Here is a 20,003-nt window from a genome sequence, read left to right as displayed (position 1 = left end):
CAAAGCAATTTTTTCACTGATACTGCTCCTAGGGCAATGGAAGCTAAAGAGAAAATAAACAAATGACTACATCAAAATAAAAAGCTTTTGCACAGAAAAATAAACTATCAACAAAACAACAAAATATGGGAGAACATATTTGCAAATGTTATCACTGATAAAGGTTTAATTTCCAAGATTTACAGAGAACTTATATAACTTAATAAAAGGAAGATAAGTGATTCAATAAAAAAATGGGCAAAGGATCTAAATAGAGCCTTTTTGAAAGAAGACAGAGGAAGGTCAAGAGACACATGAAAACATGATCAAAGTCACTAATTATCCAAGAGATGCAAATGAAAACTACAATGCAGTACCATCTCACACCTGTCAGAATGGCAATCATCAACAAATCAACAAACTATAAGTGCTGGTGAGGATGCAGACTGGTGCAGCCACTGCAGAGAACCCTGGTGCACTGCAGGTGGGAATGCGGACTGGTGCAGCCACTGCAGAGAACAGTATGGAGTTTCCTCAAAAAAACTAAAAATAGAACTCCCATTTGACCCAGGAATCCCACTTCTAGGAATATATCCCAAGAAACTAGAAACACCAATCAGATAGGATATATGCACCCTTATATTCATAGCAGTACAAGTAACCATAGCTAAGATTTGGAAACAGCCTAAATGCCCATCAGCAGATGCGTGGATTACAAAACGATGGTACATCTACACAATGGAATATTACACGGCTATAAAATGAAGGAATTCTTACCATTTGCAGCAGCATGGATGGATCTGAAGAACATTATGTTAAGTGAAATAAGCCAGGCAATGAAAGAAAAATACCACATGATTTCACTCATTTATGAAAAATAAAGACCATTATAATTTGATGAACAAAAATAGTTACAGAGGCAGTAAAGCATTGAACAGACTGTCAAATTACTGCAGGAAGGCTGGGGAGTGATGGGGAGTGGGGGGAAGAGATGAACCAAAGGACTTGTAATGCATGCATATAAGCACAACCAATGGACATAAGAAACTGGGGGTTGAGGGCATGTGACAGAGGGTAGGGGAGGCTGGGAGAAGGTCAATGGGGGGAAAAGGGAGATATATGTACTACTATATGTGATACTTTAAACAATGAAAAAGAAAAAAGAAAAAAAAAGAGTGAGGGATCATTTGACTGGGGATTCCCAATATTCCTTTTGATTTGGGTTATATGGTAGGTTATTATTGCTTCCATAACAAATTTAGTGGCTTAAAACAATACAGATTTAGTATATTACAGTTCTGGAGGTCAGAGTCTGAAATGGGTATTACTCCGCGTTAACATTATAAAGTGTTTACAGAGCCTCATTCCCTTGGAGGCTTTAGGGAAGAATCTGTTTCTTTGCCTTTTCCAATATCTAAAGTCTGCCTACATTCCTTGGCTCTTGACTCCACCTCTATCTTCAACGCCAGCTGTGTAGCATCTTCCAGCTTTCTCTTACTCTGAACATCCTGCCTCCGTCACTTATGAGAGCCCTTGTGATTATATTGAGCCCACCAAGAAAATGCAGAGTAATCTCCTGATGCAGGACCCTTTACTTAATCACCTCTGCAAAGTCCCTTTTGCCACGCAAGGTCACATTTTTATTGGTTCCAGAGATTAGGGCATGGACAACTTTGGTGGGGGTGAGAGGGGCATTATTTTGCCTTCCACTGATTATTTCTCTAATGAATGCATGTTCAGAAATTTCTGTGTGTAAGGTCTTTTTCCAAAGAGGAAAGCCCATGATAGATTTCATTTCAATATGAACAACTCTGTCTGAAAGCCATCGTTTTATTAAAATAAATCTACTGGTTTTAGTAAATGAAAAGAAACAGAGATTATCCTGAGCAGAAAAGACTCTCTTCCAGTAAGGGAAGCTTCTAAGTAAATGGAAGCCCTGCCAGATGTTGCATCTGTATCCATTGCACCCAGCCCATAATAGTCTTCAACCATCTCAGTTTTCTCATCCCATCAAGAAAATTCCAATCCCTTGCCTCAGAATTGTGAGAAAAAATGTTCAAAGAAAGGCTGCTTGGATGCCATGGCTATCATATTTGCATTACTGTTCATTGGGGAGAAGACAGATTAAAAAGACAATTTGGAATCTTCAGATAAGGCATCCCTGGGTGGGGAAATAGGGAAAGCAGCATTGCAGACCCTCCTAATGCGGATGATGGAGGAATCTCTATGGGCTCGGCAGCACTGTGTGCTGTGAGTGCTGTGGTGTGCTGAGCTGTATGGGAAGATGGCCTCTCAGAGAGAGCCAGGCTCCTGAGGAGGACCTAGTTGGCTCAGATGATGGAACGATGACAGAAGCAGAGTAAGCCCTGCATTTTTTCTTTTTTTTTGTACAAGCTGTCACTGCAGAAGCCTGTGTGTTGTTGTTAGTAAGCCTCACTAAATCCTGAAAATGTTCTCTTTGCTTCTAAAACTGTCCCCGCTTTTGAAGCTAAATATCCTCTCTGTCCCTTTGACTGCCTCCAGGGCACATTTAAAGCTCTCTTTACTACCTGAAGTTCATCATGTGCGGGCCGCTTCGGTTTTTGGGGCTTGGAGGCTCTGCATCCAATTGCTCACTGGACTCCCTTGTGGCCACTGGATTAGGTTTTCTCTTGACCCAGCAAGAAAAAGACAGAGACATTTTACATTTCCCCCCCTAATTCTTTGGACTCCTTAAATTCAAAGAGCTCTGGGCAGGCCTTGCTGTCCATTTCCATCATCGGAGTCCTTTTGACTTCCTCGCTGAGGACAGGCCTTGGCCTCTTAGTAGGTGTTCTATTTTTAAGATAGTTTTGTCTCTGCTTTTTTTTTTTCTTTTTTTTTCTTTTTTTTTTTTTTCTCTCTCATCAACTTTACAGAAAGTCTGTGTAGGGGGGGGGGGGGTGGGAGGAGTAGGAGGGAGGGGAGGTGTGGTTGATGTTTACTTCCAGAGCTATTTTTTCCCCCCATGTAACATATTGATCATTCATGTTCAAAACATTTTAGTTAATTTTTCTAGTCTTCCAACCTTCATTTATTGAGGCACTGTGCTTGGCATTCAGCTAGATTCTGTTTCTGAGTCCAAAGAATAAGCAGCTTAAACACACAGGTTCTCTCTGGGATTCTAGACTTGGGTTTGTCAGGTTGTCACCAACACAGCAAATCCTTTCCTCTCTTAGGAAGTCTGTTTCCTCCACAGAGGAAGAGGTGGCCCTGGTTGATCTCCAAGGTCACTGCAGCCCTGGATTCAAAGGAGTGTAAGGCCAGCGGTGCTGCTGTCCATGCCTACCCTGTTTGAACAATAGGGAAATCTTAGGAGAGGGCAGGATGGAAAGATTCCTTTAAAAAAAAAGATACACTTGCCTGGCTGGTGTGGCTCAGTAATTGAGCATTGCCCTATGAACCAGGAGGTCACTATTTGATTCCCAGTTGGGGCATATGTCCGAGTTTTGGGCTCAGACCCCAGTGTGGGGCATGCAGGAGGCAGCTGATCTGTGATTCTCATCACTGATGTTCCTGTTTCTTTCTCCCTCTTCTTTCCTCTCTGAAATAAATAAAAATGTACACAAAATAAATTAAATAAAATAAAAACTATACATTTTAAGAGAAGCACACCTTTTCCCTTTTCAAGACAGAAACTTTCCCCCTCTTAATGTAATGCCAGGAATAAGAGATGAAACCTGTTTATAATAAACCCCGGCAAACAAACAAATAAAATGCTTAGTTATTATAAAAAATAGGATGACAGCAATTTTTAGAAAATAAACCAACTTATTTTTTTAATTAAGAAGATTGCATATACTCACTGTCAAAAATCTATAAAATAGCTGAAACCGGTTTGGCTCAGTGGATAGTGTTGGTCTGTGGACTGAAAGGTCCCAGGTTCAATTCTGGGTAAGGGCATGTACCCTGATTGCAGGTGCATCCCCAGTGGGGAGTGTGCAAGAGGCAGCTGGTCGATGTTTCTCTCTCAGTGAAGTTTCTAGCTCTCTATCCCTCTTCCTTCCTCTCTGTGGAAAATCAACAAAATATATATATTTTAAAATCTATAAAATAAAATAAAAAATAAAAACACAAGAAGGGGAGGGATAAAATTTCACAATAATTCCATTCTTCAGAGATAGCTAACATTTTAGTATATTTTCTTGAAATCCTGCCATAGACTGAATGTTTGTGTCCTTTAAAATGTATATGTGGAAGCTTAACCTGCAATGTGATGGATTTGAGAGGTGGGGCCTTTGGGAAACAATTGGGTCATGAAGGTAGAGCCCCCATGAATCGGAGTAATGCCCTTACAAAAGAGGCCCCAGAGAACCCTCTTGCCCCTTCTGCCATTTGAGAACACAGAGAAAAGACAGTCTGTGAACCAGCACATGGATGCTCACCAGACACTGAATCTTCTGGTGACTTGATCTTGGACTTTTGAGCCTCCTGAACTGTGAGAAATAAGTTTCTGTTGTTTGTAAAATCCACCCAGCCTGTAGCATTTTGTTATAGCAGCTCAAACGGACTAAGACAAGTCCCAACTAGAATTGGCAATAAGCTCCATACAGTGTGTATTTTTTTTTACATAATACCATATTGTCAATAACTATAAAAAATACATACCTATTATAATTTTGGAAACTACTTAATATAAGAAAAAATCCATTACTTTAATCTTCACCTCAATTCTTAGTGGCAAATTTAAGTCTCTTTTCCACTTTGTGCTTCGTGCTTTATTTCCCCCAAAGCCCTCTGTTGAGACTCAGCACTGTTTTCAGGTGGCATTGTTTCTTCAGATGCGTGACATTCTCCTCTCTAAGCACAGGTGAACCAGCATGTGGTTCCTGCCCGGTAGACACTTCCTTGGCCCACACAGTGATTAACAGGGCATCGATTACAATAAGAGCTATTTAAGGAGAGAGAACGTCCAACCTGGAAATTAAACCATTAACACTAAATTAAGGCCATCATGAAACAGTCAGGACACCTTTTAGATGCAAACACGCTTTCTCCTCTCTTTCTCTTGTTGCAGAGACTCGGTGAATTCATCCCTGTTGGGCTGATTGGTCAGATGTACATCTGAAGAGGCATATGGTAATGGATCCACCCTTCCTTGCAATAGGAATTTCTACTACTTTATGCTAAGATAGTGAATGCTATGCCATCCATGGTTCACAAATTTCATTTGTCCCACAACCCACATTTATTCTGCATATTATATGTATTCCTTATTAAGGTGTGTGTGTGTGTGTGTGTGTGTGTGTGTGTGTGTGTGTGTGTGTGAACATACTAGCATATGTGTGCCCAGGAACATATGTGACAGTTCATAGACACCTGGGCATTTTTAACTCCATAAGCTAAAGTTATAAGTAGTGAGGGAATTTACAAAGGGCTTTGAATCAAGATGCATTTTCTTTTTGTTTTTGATATGTGCATCAATCCAGCTAATTTTGGATATTTTCTTACATTGAAGGTTTAAATATGTCACATAGTTTACAATAATCATCTATTTATTAGTATTTATTGAGGGCCTATCATGTGTCAGGCACTCTATGAGGCATTCTACAGCCACAAACAAATAAACAAACTCTTTGCCCTCCCTGAATTCATGCTCCAGTAGAGGGAGGCAAAGAAAAATAAGTAAAATAAGTAAATTAAATAAATAACTGCTTGGGAGAGTCAAAAATAAAGGAGAGACAATAAAGCAGGAAGAAAAGGAGTGTGTATGATTGTTGGTGGTATTGATAGAGGAGGGTTGGAGGATACTATATATTAACAGTGTGGTTAAGGAAGGCCTGAGCATATAAATAACAAATAATGTACACCATAAATGTAAGAAATGAGGAGGCCCATGAGGAAGGGCCATCAGATATACACACAACTGATATATTTGAGGAAAATCAGAGAGGCCAGTATGGCTAGAATAGGGGATGTGAAGGGAATAATGATAAGAGGTGAGATTAGAGAGAAATCAGAAGGTGTCCTCAATCATGGTTTTCAAATTATATAACTTCTTCTAAATGCTGAGTGCATATAATTTGACTCCTACTTTGTCCCAGTGTGCTTAGATTCCTGGGGAAAATTTTACAAGAGAAAGTACAGCCAAATGGAATCAAGGTCATTTTTTCTACTATTTTGGTAATCTGAGTAGGTATATTAGTATAATTGGTTTTACATTGCTGAATAACAAATTGCCAGGAATTGGATGGCTTTAAAAAATGTCCATTTAATTATCTATAATTTCTGTAGTCCATAAGTCTGGGCATAGATTATCTGAATTCTCTGCTTAGGGTCTCAAATGCCAAAATCAAGGTGTTGAATGGTTTAGGTTCTTATCTGGAAGCTCAGGGGGAAGAATTTGGTACCAAGTTCATTCAGATGGTTGGCCAAATTTGTTCCTAATGTTTGGAGGACCTAGGTCTTTATTTCTTTGATGATTGTCAGCCAGGACCTACTCTTACTTTCTAGAATCTCCTGTAGCTCTTTACCTCATAGCACCCTCTATCTTCAAAGCCAGCTGGATAACCCTCCTCACATCAGAGCCTCCTCAGAGTTCCAATCTCTTATACCAAGAAGGGCTCCGTCTCTTTTAGGACTCATCTGATTAGGTCAGGCCCACCAAGGATAACCCCCTATCTTTTAGCCAATTGATTAGGGAAATTATTTAAATCTGTAAAATCGCTTCATAACAGCACCTAGATTAGTGTTTGATTGGTGTATATCACTAGGGGATAGTAATCTCGGGGGTCATCTTAGATTTCTGCCTATCCCTGGGAAAATCAACAACTAGAATCCACTGTATGCTGGAGGGGATTGTTTGTGTCCAAATTTCCTGAGGCACACTCAGGCCCAAATCATCCAAATGGGTGAAGTGGGTAAGGTTGAGGAGATGGGAAGTTTGAACAGTGATAACTTTGAATCAGCACTAATGGAGGTGTGAGAAGTGGGAAGAGGAAACTGTATTTGTTGACCATGATCATATGCTACCCTACTAGAAAGTATGAGCACCAGTATAGTTAGGGAGGAGTCTGCATCCCCACCAGCAGTGTACTAGGGTTCTCTTTTCTTCATATCCTCGCCCACACTTGTCATTTGTTGATTTGTTGATGATAGTCATTCTGACAGGAGGGAGGTGATATCTCATCATTTTAATTTGCATCTCTCAGATGTTAGTGACTTTGAGCATTTTTTCATATGTCTATTAGCCTTCTGTATGTCCACTTTGGAGAAGAGTCTATTTAGGTCCTCTGCCAAGTTTTTAATTGGATTGTTTGTCTTTCTTTTGTTAAGTTGTATGAGTTGTTTATATATTTTGGAAATTAACCCCTTATCTGATATATAATTGGCAAATATGTTCTCCTACACAATGGGCTCTCTTTTCACTTTGTTGATGGTTTCTTTCTCTGTGGAGAACAGTATGGAGTTTCCTCAAAAAATTAGAACTGGGTCAAATGAAACTCCCATTTGACGCAATAATCCCACTTCAAGGGATATATCCTAAGAAACTTGAAACACCAATTAGAAAGAATATATGCATCCCTATGTTCATACCAGTGCAATTTACAATAGCTAAGACTAGGAAACAGCCCAAGTGCCCACCAGCCAATGAGTGGATAAAAGAGTTGTGGTACATCTACATAATGAAATACTACACAGCAGTAAAAAAAGAACTTGTAGCATTTGCAACAGCATGGATGGGCCTGGAGAATATTATGTTAACTGAAATAAGACAGTCAGAGAAAGATAAGTATCACATAATCTCACTCATATATGGAATCTAATGAACAAAATAAACTTATGAACAAAATAGATCCAGAGACAGAACCATGAACAGACTGGTGAATTTCAGAGTGAAGGTCGGGGGTGGAGGTTTGGGGGGATTAACCAGGCAATATATGTGCATAGTCCATGGACACAGACAATATTGTGTTGAAGGCTTGGAAGAGGCAGGTGTGGGGAGGACAACAAACAAAAACCAAACAAAAAGGACAACCCTAACTGGTTTGGCTCAGTGGATAGAGCATCGGCTTGTTGACTGAAGGGTCCCAGATTTGATTACAGTCAAGGGCATGTTCCTAGGTTGTGGACACATCCCCAGTAGGGGATGTGCAGGAGGCAGTTGATTGATGTTTCTCTCTCATTGATGTTTCTAACTCTCTATCTCTCTCTCTCTTCCTCTCTGTAAAAAATTAAAAAAAAAAAGTCATTTGTAATACTTTCAACAATAAAGATAAACTTAAAAAAAAAAAAAGGATTAAGAGACTGTAAGAGGTAAGGTCTGCATAGGGAGATGGAAATTTAGGAGATCAGGAACACAGAATTCCGAATGGCCTGAACAATGAATGAAAACAATGGCCTGAATGAACATCCTCAGGGACAGCAATAGTAGAGAATATAAGGAAAGTGACCTTCAAAGAATTAATATCTAGGAACATGTACAGCCAGGATGAAAACCAGGGCTATTCAAGGCCTCATAAAGGTCTACTAAAGTGTGGCCATGGTGTGACAGCATCAGGATGTACTACTGGGATCTTGATAGACATGAAGAACCTTAGGTGCTACCCCAGACCTCCTGAATCAGAATCCTCATTCTACCAAGATCCCCAGGTGACTAGTATGCACTTTAAAGTTTGAGAAGCCCTACTCTATCCTGTTGCCCCTGACGATGAGACCTACTGTCTAGACTTCTCAGTGATGTAGCTTAAATTTTGCATTCAAGGCAACCCCCTGCATCTCAGGCTGAGGCAGGTGGTCCCCCAGCCTTCCCCCACCAACGCACAATTAGTTACAACTATAAATGCTGCTAGATGTCACCTCTCTGGCCCTGTGTCATTCCCTGCAGTGCTCCCACTGGCACCCAGGGATTATATCATTCCTAGACAAGGCTTCTCCTGAGAGGCGAGCTATAGAAAGTACCTTGAAAGCCTTTGGGATGAAAGGATGTCTTACAAATATCCAAGGAGAATGATGACCAATGCTATCACTAATTCAGAGAGGGCTTGTTTGATGTGAGAATCATAAGGCAAGACTCAACCTGTCCAGCTGATCAAGCAGAAAGGTTCTCCCCAAGAAGCCATCGCTGTGAGGAAGGCCCCAGGCGAGCCAGCCGGACTGGAAGGAACCATCAATCTTGTGAGCTGTTTCTCTAGCTCTTCAGAAAGAATTAGTCTGTCCAGCGGGATGTGACTAAATGGCTTGAAGTTATAAAGCTGAATGCCAACTGAGGGCTCAGACTCAGCTAAACAAACCTGCCAACAGCCTGCACACCAACCCCGAAACAAGATGAATGGCCAGGCCACTTTGGAAGTCACTGTAGTTCTTCTCTTCCCGGGGATGGATGTCAGGCATCTGGAGCACTGAGATAATGATCCAAGCAGTTAACATTGAATGGAGTGGACTACAGGCTACTTACAGTGTTAAATATTTTACTGTATTTTTTCTTGTAAGCGTCTGCGGTTCAGAAAGGAAAGCAACTTGGAGAGTGAGTAGCAGGTCTGATAGTCTCACCTGGCTCTTTCCGACTCCAAATGCATGTTCTTAAAATCATAACAATCACCCTAACCCGAATTTGCCTTGGTCATCCTCTGCCTATGCAGAAATAGTCCACACAGGGACACATTACCAGCAGAGGGGGCAATCAGAGGCATCACACCTGACAGCGTAACCCAGCATCCCAACCCTTACCAGGAGTTCCAGGCTAGAGGAGGCAATGAATAAGAAATTTATTTAAAAATTTGAAATATCTGCAATTAGGTACCTAGTACTTAATCAACAATTATGTGAGGGTGTGTTAGGTTTAGTAAATACCAGAATTATAATATCCAGCATTTTATAAATTTAATAGTTTACTTGTGCATGTTACATTTATTTATCTTCACAACGACTTTGTGGGATAGATGGAAGAGATGTTATTTTTTTATTTTAAAATTTTTTCTTGTTTAAAGTATTACATATAATATTATATATGTCTCCTTTTTTCCCCCATTGACCTCTCCCTGGCCATCCCTAAACCCCCCATCCCCGCACATGCCCTCACACCCCTAGTGCCTGTGTCCATTGGTTATGCTTATATGCATGCATGCAAGTCCTTTGGTTGATCTCTTACCTCCTTTGCCTTCCTTCTGAAGTTTGATGGTCTGTTTGATGCTTCTCTGTCTCTGGATCTATTTTTGTTCATCAGTTTATGTTCTTTATTATATTCCACAAATGAGTGAGATCATGTGATACTTATTTTTCTCCAGTTGGCTTATTTCGTTTAGTATAATGCTCTCTGTGGCCATCCATGCTGCTGTGAATGGTAAGAGTTCTTTCATTTTTTTTACACCATTGTAGTATTCCATTGTGTAGATGTACCACTGTTTTTTAATCCACTCACTTGCTAATAGGCACGTAGGCTGTTTCCAAATCTTAGCTATTGTTTGTACTGCTATGAACATAAGGATGCGTGTGTCCTTTCTGATTGATGTTTCTGATTTCTTGGGATATATTACTGGAAGTGGGATTACTGGGTCAAATGGGAGTTCTTTTTTTAATTTTTTGAGGAAACTCCATACTGTTTTCCACAGTGACTGCACCAGTCTGCATTCCCACCAGCAGTGCATGACTGTTCCTTTTTCTCCACATCCTCACCAGCATTTGTCATTTGTCAATTTGTTAATAATAGCTATTCTGACAGGTGTGAGATGGTATCTCATTGTTTTGGAGACGTTATTTTTACAGTAAAGGAAACTGAGGCTGATAAGTTAAATGGGACTTGCCCAAAGTCATAGAGCAAGAATATGGTAAAAAACAAAACAAAACAAAACAAACAAACAAAAAACCACCCCACCCTGTGTGTTCTGACTCCACAAACTGTGCTCTTTCCATGACACCACAACTGTGGCAGCAGATACAACTGCATGTCCTGTTCACTGCTCACTGTCATACAGGAAAGTATGAAAGGGAAATAGGACCCATGAGAGTTGGCATAATATATGGTATAGCATACATAATTAGTGACCTCTTTATTTATGAGTTCCATCCACATGAAGTATTTAGAGCTTATAAGGTGTGTTCATATAAGTTATCCACCATACACAGCAATCTTGTGAGATACATAGGACAATACTGAAGCCACTGGCCACAGGTGGCAGTTGCCCATTACAATTATGGCTAGCTGAAACTGGTATGTGCTATAGTGTAAAATATATGCTGAATATCAAGAACACAGTAGAAAAAACTATAGACTGCCTTTATTAAGTTCTTATATTAACTACTAGATTCATACCAATGCATGAAATTCGTGCAAGAGTAGGCCTTCCTTCCCCTGGCTGCCAGCACCAGGATCTGGCTTTCCCTCCCAACCCGGCTTCATCCAGAAGGTTGTTGGTCTAATTAGCATATTATGATTTCATTATTATAGATATGTTGAGATAATGATATTTTATATAGGTTGAGTTAAATATAATACATTGTTAAAATTGTTACCTGTTTTTTCTTTTACTTTTTAATGGGGCTCCTTGGAAATGTAAACTCACATGTGCAGCATGCCTTTCTATCTCTTACACTTGCCTATATTACAGCCCATAGGAAATTGATACCAGAGAGAAGACATAAAAGAAGTCCCAGTACTCTTTCCAGTTAGAACCCTTGAGAGAGCAGCACTTTTGTCCAATGACAGACTCTGTATGGTTTAAATGTGGGGCTCTGCGCAACAGTGCTTCTCAAATTTCAGATGCACACAGAACTCTTGCAGGTCTTCTTAAAATACATACTCTGACTCAGTAGTTCTGAGGGAGGGACCCAGGGTTCTTTATTTGTAACAAGCTCCCAGGTGATGCTGATGTAGCACATCCATGTACCCACTTAGAATAGCAAGAATCTGTAAAAGATGAGCAGGAGCCATACTTTGGGGCATGGGCTTTGGAATGCTCTTCAACTTATAGAGTCAGAAGACCACCCCTGGCATTAAACAACCCCATTCAACCTGTGTCAAGCATTGAAGTATTGAATAGATGTGGGGACAGGCTGTGGATGAGCAGATAGATGACACTCAAAGCCAGTGGAAGGAGTGAAGGGGTGTGGTGTGCTTTGTGTGAGGAGTTGCGGGGACAGGAGGGTCTTGACAAGGTGAGCTATTAGAGCCAGGAATGACTTTTTAAAAAGTGTGTATTAACAGCCCTCTGAATCCTGACTGTACAGTTGATGCTTTAAATTATGTTTATGTCTACACAGAGCTGGAAGATTTTTCTTATCGCTATGTTATTTTCACAAATGAAGCTTTGGGTGGGAAGCTTATGGTGAAAAGGCTTTGATTGAACCAAACTAGAAATAGAAGCTCTAATAACTCCTCTCATCTTTTCAGGTAAAAATGTTTCTAAAAGCAGATTAGAATTCCTTTTTGTGTTAGTTCTCTGAATAAGGTCAGTTAATGCAACTCAAATATTTTTCTCTCCTTTGTTTACCAGAGGGTTTTTTTTCTTCCTTCCTTCCTTCCTTCTTTCCTTCCTTCCTTCCTTCCTTCCTTCCTTCCTTCCTTCCTTCCTTCCTTCCTTCCTTTCTCTCTTTTCTTTCTTTCTTTCTTTCTTTCTTTCTTTCTTTCTTTCTTTCTTTCTTTCTTTCTTTCTTTCTTTCTTTCCTTCCTTCCTTCCTTCCTTCCTTCCTTCCTTCCTTCCTTCCTTCCTTCCTTCCTTCCTTCTCTCTCTCTCTCTCTCTCTCTCTCCTCTCTCTCTCTCTCTCTCTCTCTCTCTCTCTCTCTCTCTTTCTCTCTCTTTCTTTCTTTTTTTCCTAAGGGAAGTTTCTCTCACAACACCTCTGAGAGGTACCTTTTTCTTTTATCCCCTCTTCTCATTCTTTCCCTTCCCCCCCTTCACATCTCCTTCCTCTCTTCTTCTTATGTCTCTGCAGTCTCCTTCCTTGGCTTTCAGCTGTTGTTTCAAGGGTCTGCTTTGTGCTGGCGGCCTTGAGAATGGGCAAGTCTTACTTAGCGCAGTGTCACGTGTAGTGCACAAGGACTGAAGTGAGCTCCTTGGAAGAGATGCCTTTTTATTTTGATGTCTTCCTCAGCACAGTGGAATCTGAGTGCAGCTGTGAGAGCTTGAGCAGTTTTCATTGTGCTGGGGCCCCTTCCAATGAAACATTCTCTACTATCAAATGGCATTCTTCCCAGGGAAATTGTCTCAGCCAAATTACAGACACTTTCTTTTAATTAAGTTGTTGTTGTTATTGTTGTTATTGTTGTTGTTGTTGTTATTATTATTATTATTATTACTTCTTACCTCTCCTTCTGTCCAATAAAATCTTGCAGCCATCCAGATAGCTAAGCCTTTATTTTGAAATTTGTTGAAAATTCTAAGAGCTTTGATGTAGAATTCATAATCATTTTATAAGCCAGGTTGGTAGGATGGCAAAACTAGGGTTTCCAAATAAAAACCAAGGAGCCAGATTATGTTTGTAGAGTAGCTGGTCAGTGGGAAGTGTAGAGCAGTGTGGCTTTTGAGCATAGAATGGTGTGACTGTGTTTTCTGATGCTTTATTTTTTAACTAGAGGCCCAGTCCATGAAATTAGTGCATTGGGAGGGGGGTGTCTCTTAGCCCAGCCTGCACCCTCTCACAATCCAGGATTGCTGGCTCCTAACTGCTTGCCTGCCTGGCTGCCTGATTGCCCCTAATTGCTTCTGCCTGCTAGCCTGATTACCCCCTAACCACTCCTCAGCCAGCCTGATTGACATCTAACTACTCCCCTGCTGGTCCTATCACCCCCAACTGCCTTCCCCTGCCAGCCTGATCACTCCCAACTGCCCTCCCTTGCAGGACTGGTTGACCCCAACTGCCCTCCCCTGCAGGCCTGGTCACCCCTAACTGCTCCCCCTCCTTGCCAGTCATCTTGTGATGATGTGGGAATGACCATCTTGTGATGACTTGGGGGTGGCCATATTTTGGTGGCCATCTTGTGATGGTATGAGGGTGCAAGGGCCACCTAGGCTTTTATTAGTATAGATAGACTTTATTTATTAGAGTAGTTTTAAGTTCACAAACAGAAATATTAAGCAGAAGGTTCTAAAATTTCCATTTACTATCTGCCTCCACACATGTATAGCCTTCCCATTTATCAACATCCCCCACCAGAGTGGTACATTTGTTACAACTGATGAGTCAACATTGACACATCATTATCACCCATAGTTTATATTAGAGTTCACTCTTGGTATTGTACCTTCTACATGTTTGGTGAAATGTCTAATGATATATATTCACCATTATAATGCATAGTACTTAAACATCCTAAAAATCTTCTCTGCTTCACCTATTATCCCTCTTTCCCCCTAATCCATGGCAACCCACTGAACTTTTTAAAGTTCTACCTTTTTCAGAAAGTCCTATAGGAATCATACAGTATGTAGCCATTTAGGACTGGCTTCTTTTACTTTGTAATAGGCATTTATGGTTTCTTCATGTTTTGTTGTGGCTTGATAGATAGTTCATTTATTTTCAGTGCTGAATAATATTCCATTGTCTGGGTATGTCATAGTTTATCCTTTCCCTTACAGTGGGACATCTTGGTCACGTCCAAATTTTGGCAATTAGGAATAAAACTGGTATAAACATCTGTGCGCAGATTTTTGTGGGGACATACGTTTCCAACCCTTTTGGGTAAATACTCAGGATGTGATTGCTGGATTGTATTGCAAAAGTATGTTTAGTTTTGTAAGAAACCACCAAACTGTCTTCCAAAGTGACCATGCCTTTTACATTTCCACCAGCAATGAATGAGCGTTCCCATGGCTCCACAGCCTCTCCAGCATCTGGTGTCAGTGTCCTCGATGTTGGCCGTTTGAATGGGCATAATGTTTCCACTTGAATTGTCCTGATGGCATACAAGTGGAACATCTTTTCTTATACTCATTTATCATGTGTATATCTTTTTTAGTGGGATACCTGTTAAGGTTCTATTGTTTTAAAAAATAGTCTATTTGCTTTTTCCTTAGTACAAAAATAGTATGCACTCAAAACTAGCCAGCAGTTTCTCATCTTACTCGGTATAAAAACTAATGGTCTCTCTTTCTTTCCACCATAGCATTCATCACCCCCAGATACATTATATTTTTACTCATTTATGATCTGTCTCATCTCACTAGAGTATAAGCTTCTTGTTCTATTAAAACCACGCTGACACCCAGAGGCCCTGAATAAATAGTCTCTTCATGGATGAAGGCATGCTGCTCATGGACTCTTGAGTACAAGCTCTGCTTCTACAACCCAGATGAGGATGTGGCTTGCTGGGGCTTAGTTTGGGTCAAGGACCAGGCAATACCATATCTGTAAACATTTTCCAGTCAGAAGCATAGATTGTATATCAGTCAGGGAATTGGAGCCTGCATAATTGGAGCCAGAGGTTGAAGGCTGCGGGAGTGAGGACAAACCAGAGACCAGAAGAGCAGGCACACAGGAAGCCATCACCATGACCTCAGCTGAATTGTGCGTGAGAAGTGGGTGGTTCTCAAGAGAATGTGTGAAAACCTCAGGTAACATCCCTGCCATGTCTGTCATCTGCAGATAGCCACATCCTGATCTGTAGCTGCCACTTGGGGCAGCGGGTGGGGGGTGAGGAGGCTCTTCTTCTGTCTGCAAAATCTTAAACAAGTGCTTCTCAATGACCAAATCTAAGTGAGCCTCCTGGCAAGGGAGTTTCAGAACTGTGACTTTGAGCTTCTCATCCCTGCAGTACAGAGGAGAACTTCAAAAGGTAGAAAGATACTGATTTTCAACAAACGAAATCCCGCACAATGTTCAGTCATTGGTTAGGGAATTAATTTATGGAGGGTTTAGTTTGTTCCTGCCCATCATAAGCCAGCTGACATGCTGCAATGTCACATTTTAAAATCTAAACCCAGGGTCCCTAACGGTATTCCAGCACACATCACTAAATTCATTCCACATGCCTTGTCCCTGCCCCAAGCAGCACTTCCTAGTGCACCTCTGGAAATGACTGTCTAGCGTGCTGGACAACTGAATTACACAGTATGTGTGGAGTTAAATACTGTGTGATTTCCTCAAATCACACAATATTTCTTCTTTCTTCCCTGGGAAACACAAATGATGCTTCCCTCTACCTTCTTGTCCTATCCCATATTCCCTAAGGGTGTGCTGCTCCCACCTGGCAGGGGCTCTGGAAACAACCTTGGCTTCACTTGCTCACAGGTGTGACTGCAGCCAATGTTTCAGGGGCACCAACCATTTGGGTCTCAACTTCCAACTGGCAATTCAGACCCAGCCAGAGGCGGGGGACAGGGAGTGCCGCACCACAGGGGAGCCTTCCTAACACTCCAGTGGGCTCAGAGTGAGCAAAGTAAACACTGTGCTGACTCCCCGTTAGAGCAGAAATGGAGCAGAATGGTGGGCTGCGATGGCACTGTCGCCGTGGAGCTCACTATCTCGCCTGGTGAGCAGGCAGCAGCCCTGCCAGGAAGAGACCTTTAGAAGATGCTGCTATCCCATTTTGCTCAGACGGCTTTGCTCTGACACACTGGTCTCAGCTAGTTTGGGGCACATCACTGCAAACAAGTATTCAAAAATAGAACGGGCCTCAGCTATAAATTGCTCACAGGCATTTTCCATGGTGCTATTATGTCCTTCTTAAAGGCCTCCAGACAGATACAGTCACATAGTTGGCTGAAGACTGTGAAGTCAGGCCAACAAAAGAAATCTCACGAACTCCTGGGTAACAAAACAAAGAGATGGTGCCACTCCTGTGAGCCTAGCGTGGCCCAGTAACAGCTCCCAGCACCCTGCTTTATACTTCACACCAACGCAGCGCAAGCCTCTCCTCCCAGAGTAACCCAGACGCTTTCACTTCCTCGTTGACATCATGATGATCCTTTGGAGATACCCTGAACCCTGAAACATTCAAAGCCAGGGACTTGAATTTTATGTAGAATGTTAAATTCTTTCCCTCGCCACATCTCTTGAAGAGATATTTGACTCTTCAGAATTCTATTCAATGTAAGGGAAATAGAAATTTCAAACACAAGTATAAAAAACTTGCCAAAACTCCCATAATTGCTTTTGACACAGTCTTGGAATTTCACTGAAAAAAAGAAAAATTCCTCCTCCATGAAGTGGGCCTGTGACTCAGGAACTGACCTCAGTTTCTTCATTCTGTCTCCCTTGGTGAGAGCAGAATCTCTTATATTATGCTTTGTGTTGTGCCCCACTCCTGTCTGATTTCTGTGGACATTTCCTCCAGCCCTTAGGCTCTCGAGCTCCACAATCATCAGCTTCCCCATGTCCTCCCTGCCCTCCCCACAGACTTCTTCCTGTGCTCCCAAATATGCCCAGTGCACTTCTGTTGAGATATCTTATTTGATTTTCCTGCTATTATCTCTTTTCTTTTAACCTCAAGGCTTCTCAAGTAAGTAATCTATACGTACAACTGCATTTCCTGGCCCCTTCTGCTGTTCTTAATACCTTGAAATCTAATGTTTACATTTTTCTTGAAACATCATTATTAATTCTTAAACATAAAATGACTACTTGCTTCCAAAGCCGAATGCTTTGCTGTAACTACCATAAGAAACCAACCACAAACGTGTGATGTAAAACAATATCAGATATAGTTTACACGTTTTACAGATTCTGAGGGTTCCTCTGATGTAGGATGGATTTGGCTGGTGGCACTTTTTGCAGGCTGTGGCTGCCAAGATGGCTCTACCATACACTAAAGTCAGCCAGGGAGGTACTCTGCACATTCTCTCTCCCCCTTCCTGTAATTAGAGAGAAGTTTGGGGCATGTTCTTATCATGGTCATGCCAGAGACAGAACAAGCTTAGAGGAAACATGTAATGCTTCCTAAGGCTTAGGTGTGAAACTGGCACACGGTCATTTTTTCCCACTTGCTGTTGACCAAAACAAATCACCTGTGTAAATCCAAAGTCTCGGGAGCAGAGAAGTACACACATCTATGATGACACCATGGCCAAGGTGTGGATGTAGGCAGTGGTGGAGCATTGGAGTCATTAATTCAGTCTGCCACAACTGAGACCCACTCCTACTTCAGCTTTTGTGACTGTACCTTTCTGAGACCCAGAAGGTATCAGGTGACCTTGTAGTGGCTCTTCTAGTTATATAACTACTAAAAACGCAGTGCATGAAATTTGTGCACAGGGGGTGAGGGTGTCCCTCAGCCCAGCCTACCCTTTCTCCAATCTGGGACCCCTCAAGGGCAGTCGGACATCCCTCTCACAACCCAGGACTGCTGGCTCCCAACTGCTCGCCTGCTTACTTTCTGATTGCCCCTAATCGCTTCTTGCCTGCCAGCCTGATAAATGTTTACTGCTCCCCTGCCACCCTGTTTGCCCCCAACTTCCCTACTCTGCTGGCCTGGTCACCCCTAACTGCCCTCCCCTGTAGGCCTGAGTCCCGCCCAACTGCCCTTCCCTGCAGGCCCAGTTGCCCCCAACTTCCCTCCTCTGTGGCTGGTCAGCCCCAATTGCCCACCCTTGCAGGCCTGTTCCTCCCTACTGCCCTCCCCTGCTGGCTGTCTTGTGTCAGCTATCTTGTGTCCACATGAGGGCAGTCATCTTTGACCACATTTTGACAGCCATCTTGTGTGTTGGAGTGATGGTCAATTTGCATAGTACTCTTTAATTAGATAGGATTATATAGGATAGAGACCTGGTGCACTGATGGGGGCTGGCTGGTTTGCCCTGAAGTGTTTCCTGGATCAGTGTAGGGGTTCCCTTGGGGTGTAGGGTTGCCTGGGTGAGGGGCCTGTGATGGTTTGCAGGCTCTCCATGCCCCCTGGCAACCCAACTGGAGGCTCTGGTATCTGGGATTTATATATATATATATATATATATATATATATATATATATATATATATATATATTCTCCCCATCTCCCCAAATAGTCTGTACACCAAGGAAGTGATGGCTGCATTGAGGAAGTGTAGGATTTAGAAGCAGACAGAGCTGGTTTGAATCATATTTGGCTTTTTATTACCTGTGTGCCTTGAGGAAATTTATTAAAATCATTGAATATCAGTTTTCTCACTTATTAAAATGTGTTGTTGTTTTTTACATTAAAGAATCTTGGGAAGACAGAAAATAGATCATGTATGGGAAACACTTAGCATTCAATAAGCTCCCAGTAATATTTTTGTTTCCTTCCAATTTTTCCTTTTTCTGTCTCCCATGGCTTCTTGTTGCTGTTTAATATTATCATGTTCAATTTACATATTTTAATTTGTTCTCCGTAAATTAAAAAAAACTTCAAGTTAAGGAATCTATGTCTTTTGCATCTCTTAGTTGTTTACATATATGGAAAATGTGAATTACCCATCTTAAGAGAGAAAAGCCTTTTTCTTTCTCCAAGGTTACTAGGAAAGAAATCTTGCCTGTATTAACAGAGCCCAGTCAATTGTGAAGGAATTGCAATTTCTATTGAATGTTTTCAGTTATCCTGTTTTGCATCACTTTTTTCTACCTTGTTCAGAATCCATTCAGTTTATTCCAAGAAAACATTTTCTCAAAGAGAATGATACTGGCCATTTCTTGCTCACTGTGAATTTCAGCATGAGTATTTCTCCAGACCTCTCCCTAATGATTGATTGATTAATTTTTCTGTTGATCAACTGCTTTTCTTGGTTTGCAGAGATTATGGTAACCCTTCCTCCTCATCCCCTGCTACAAGAATGTATCCTTTTATTTGTGAAGGTCTTTATCTTGCCGTTTTCCTGCAAGCTCACAGTAGTGTTTGTTTTAGAAGCTGTATCTGCACAGGTTTTCAATGACTCAGAATGCTCTACTGTCTTTTCTGTAAGAAAGAATTGAAATGTTCTCCTGCAGTACCCCCTTCCCCCTCACAGTTCTGCCTGGGTTTCTGTGGATCCCTAATTCCCAGAAGCATGCTGCTGAGTTGGACACATTGTCTATAAACTCCTAGATAATGTGTCAAGTCATGATGCAGACTTCAGATAGTTCTGTATAAATATATATATATTAACAACAACAAAAACATGGGTAAGACAAACCATTCAAGGATA

General features: G+C 41.4%; 1 long non-coding RNA gene across 1 annotated transcript; it reads left to right on the top strand.

Moving 5' to 3' along the window:
• Window positions 1-1,029: 1,029 nt before the first annotated feature.
• LOC118724910 lies at window positions 1,030-19,718 on the top strand. Its single transcript, XR_004989723.2, has 3 exons — window positions 1,030-1,043; window positions 5,353-5,354; window positions 19,613-19,718. It is a non-coding gene; the product is annotated as an uncharacterized LOC118724910 (long non-coding RNA).
• The last annotated feature ends 285 nt before the right edge of the window (window positions 19,719-20,003 follow it).

Source organism: Pipistrellus kuhlii, unplaced genomic scaffold (genome assembly GCF_014108245.1).
Source record: "Pipistrellus kuhlii isolate mPipKuh1 unplaced genomic scaffold, mPipKuh1.p scaffold_m20_p_2, whole genome shotgun sequence".
Lineage (NCBI taxonomy): Eukaryota > Metazoa > Chordata > Mammalia > Chiroptera > Vespertilionidae > Pipistrellus > Pipistrellus kuhlii.
The sequence above is the reverse complement of the archived record's forward strand: the minus strand, read 5'-3'. Positions and strand labels throughout refer to the sequence as shown.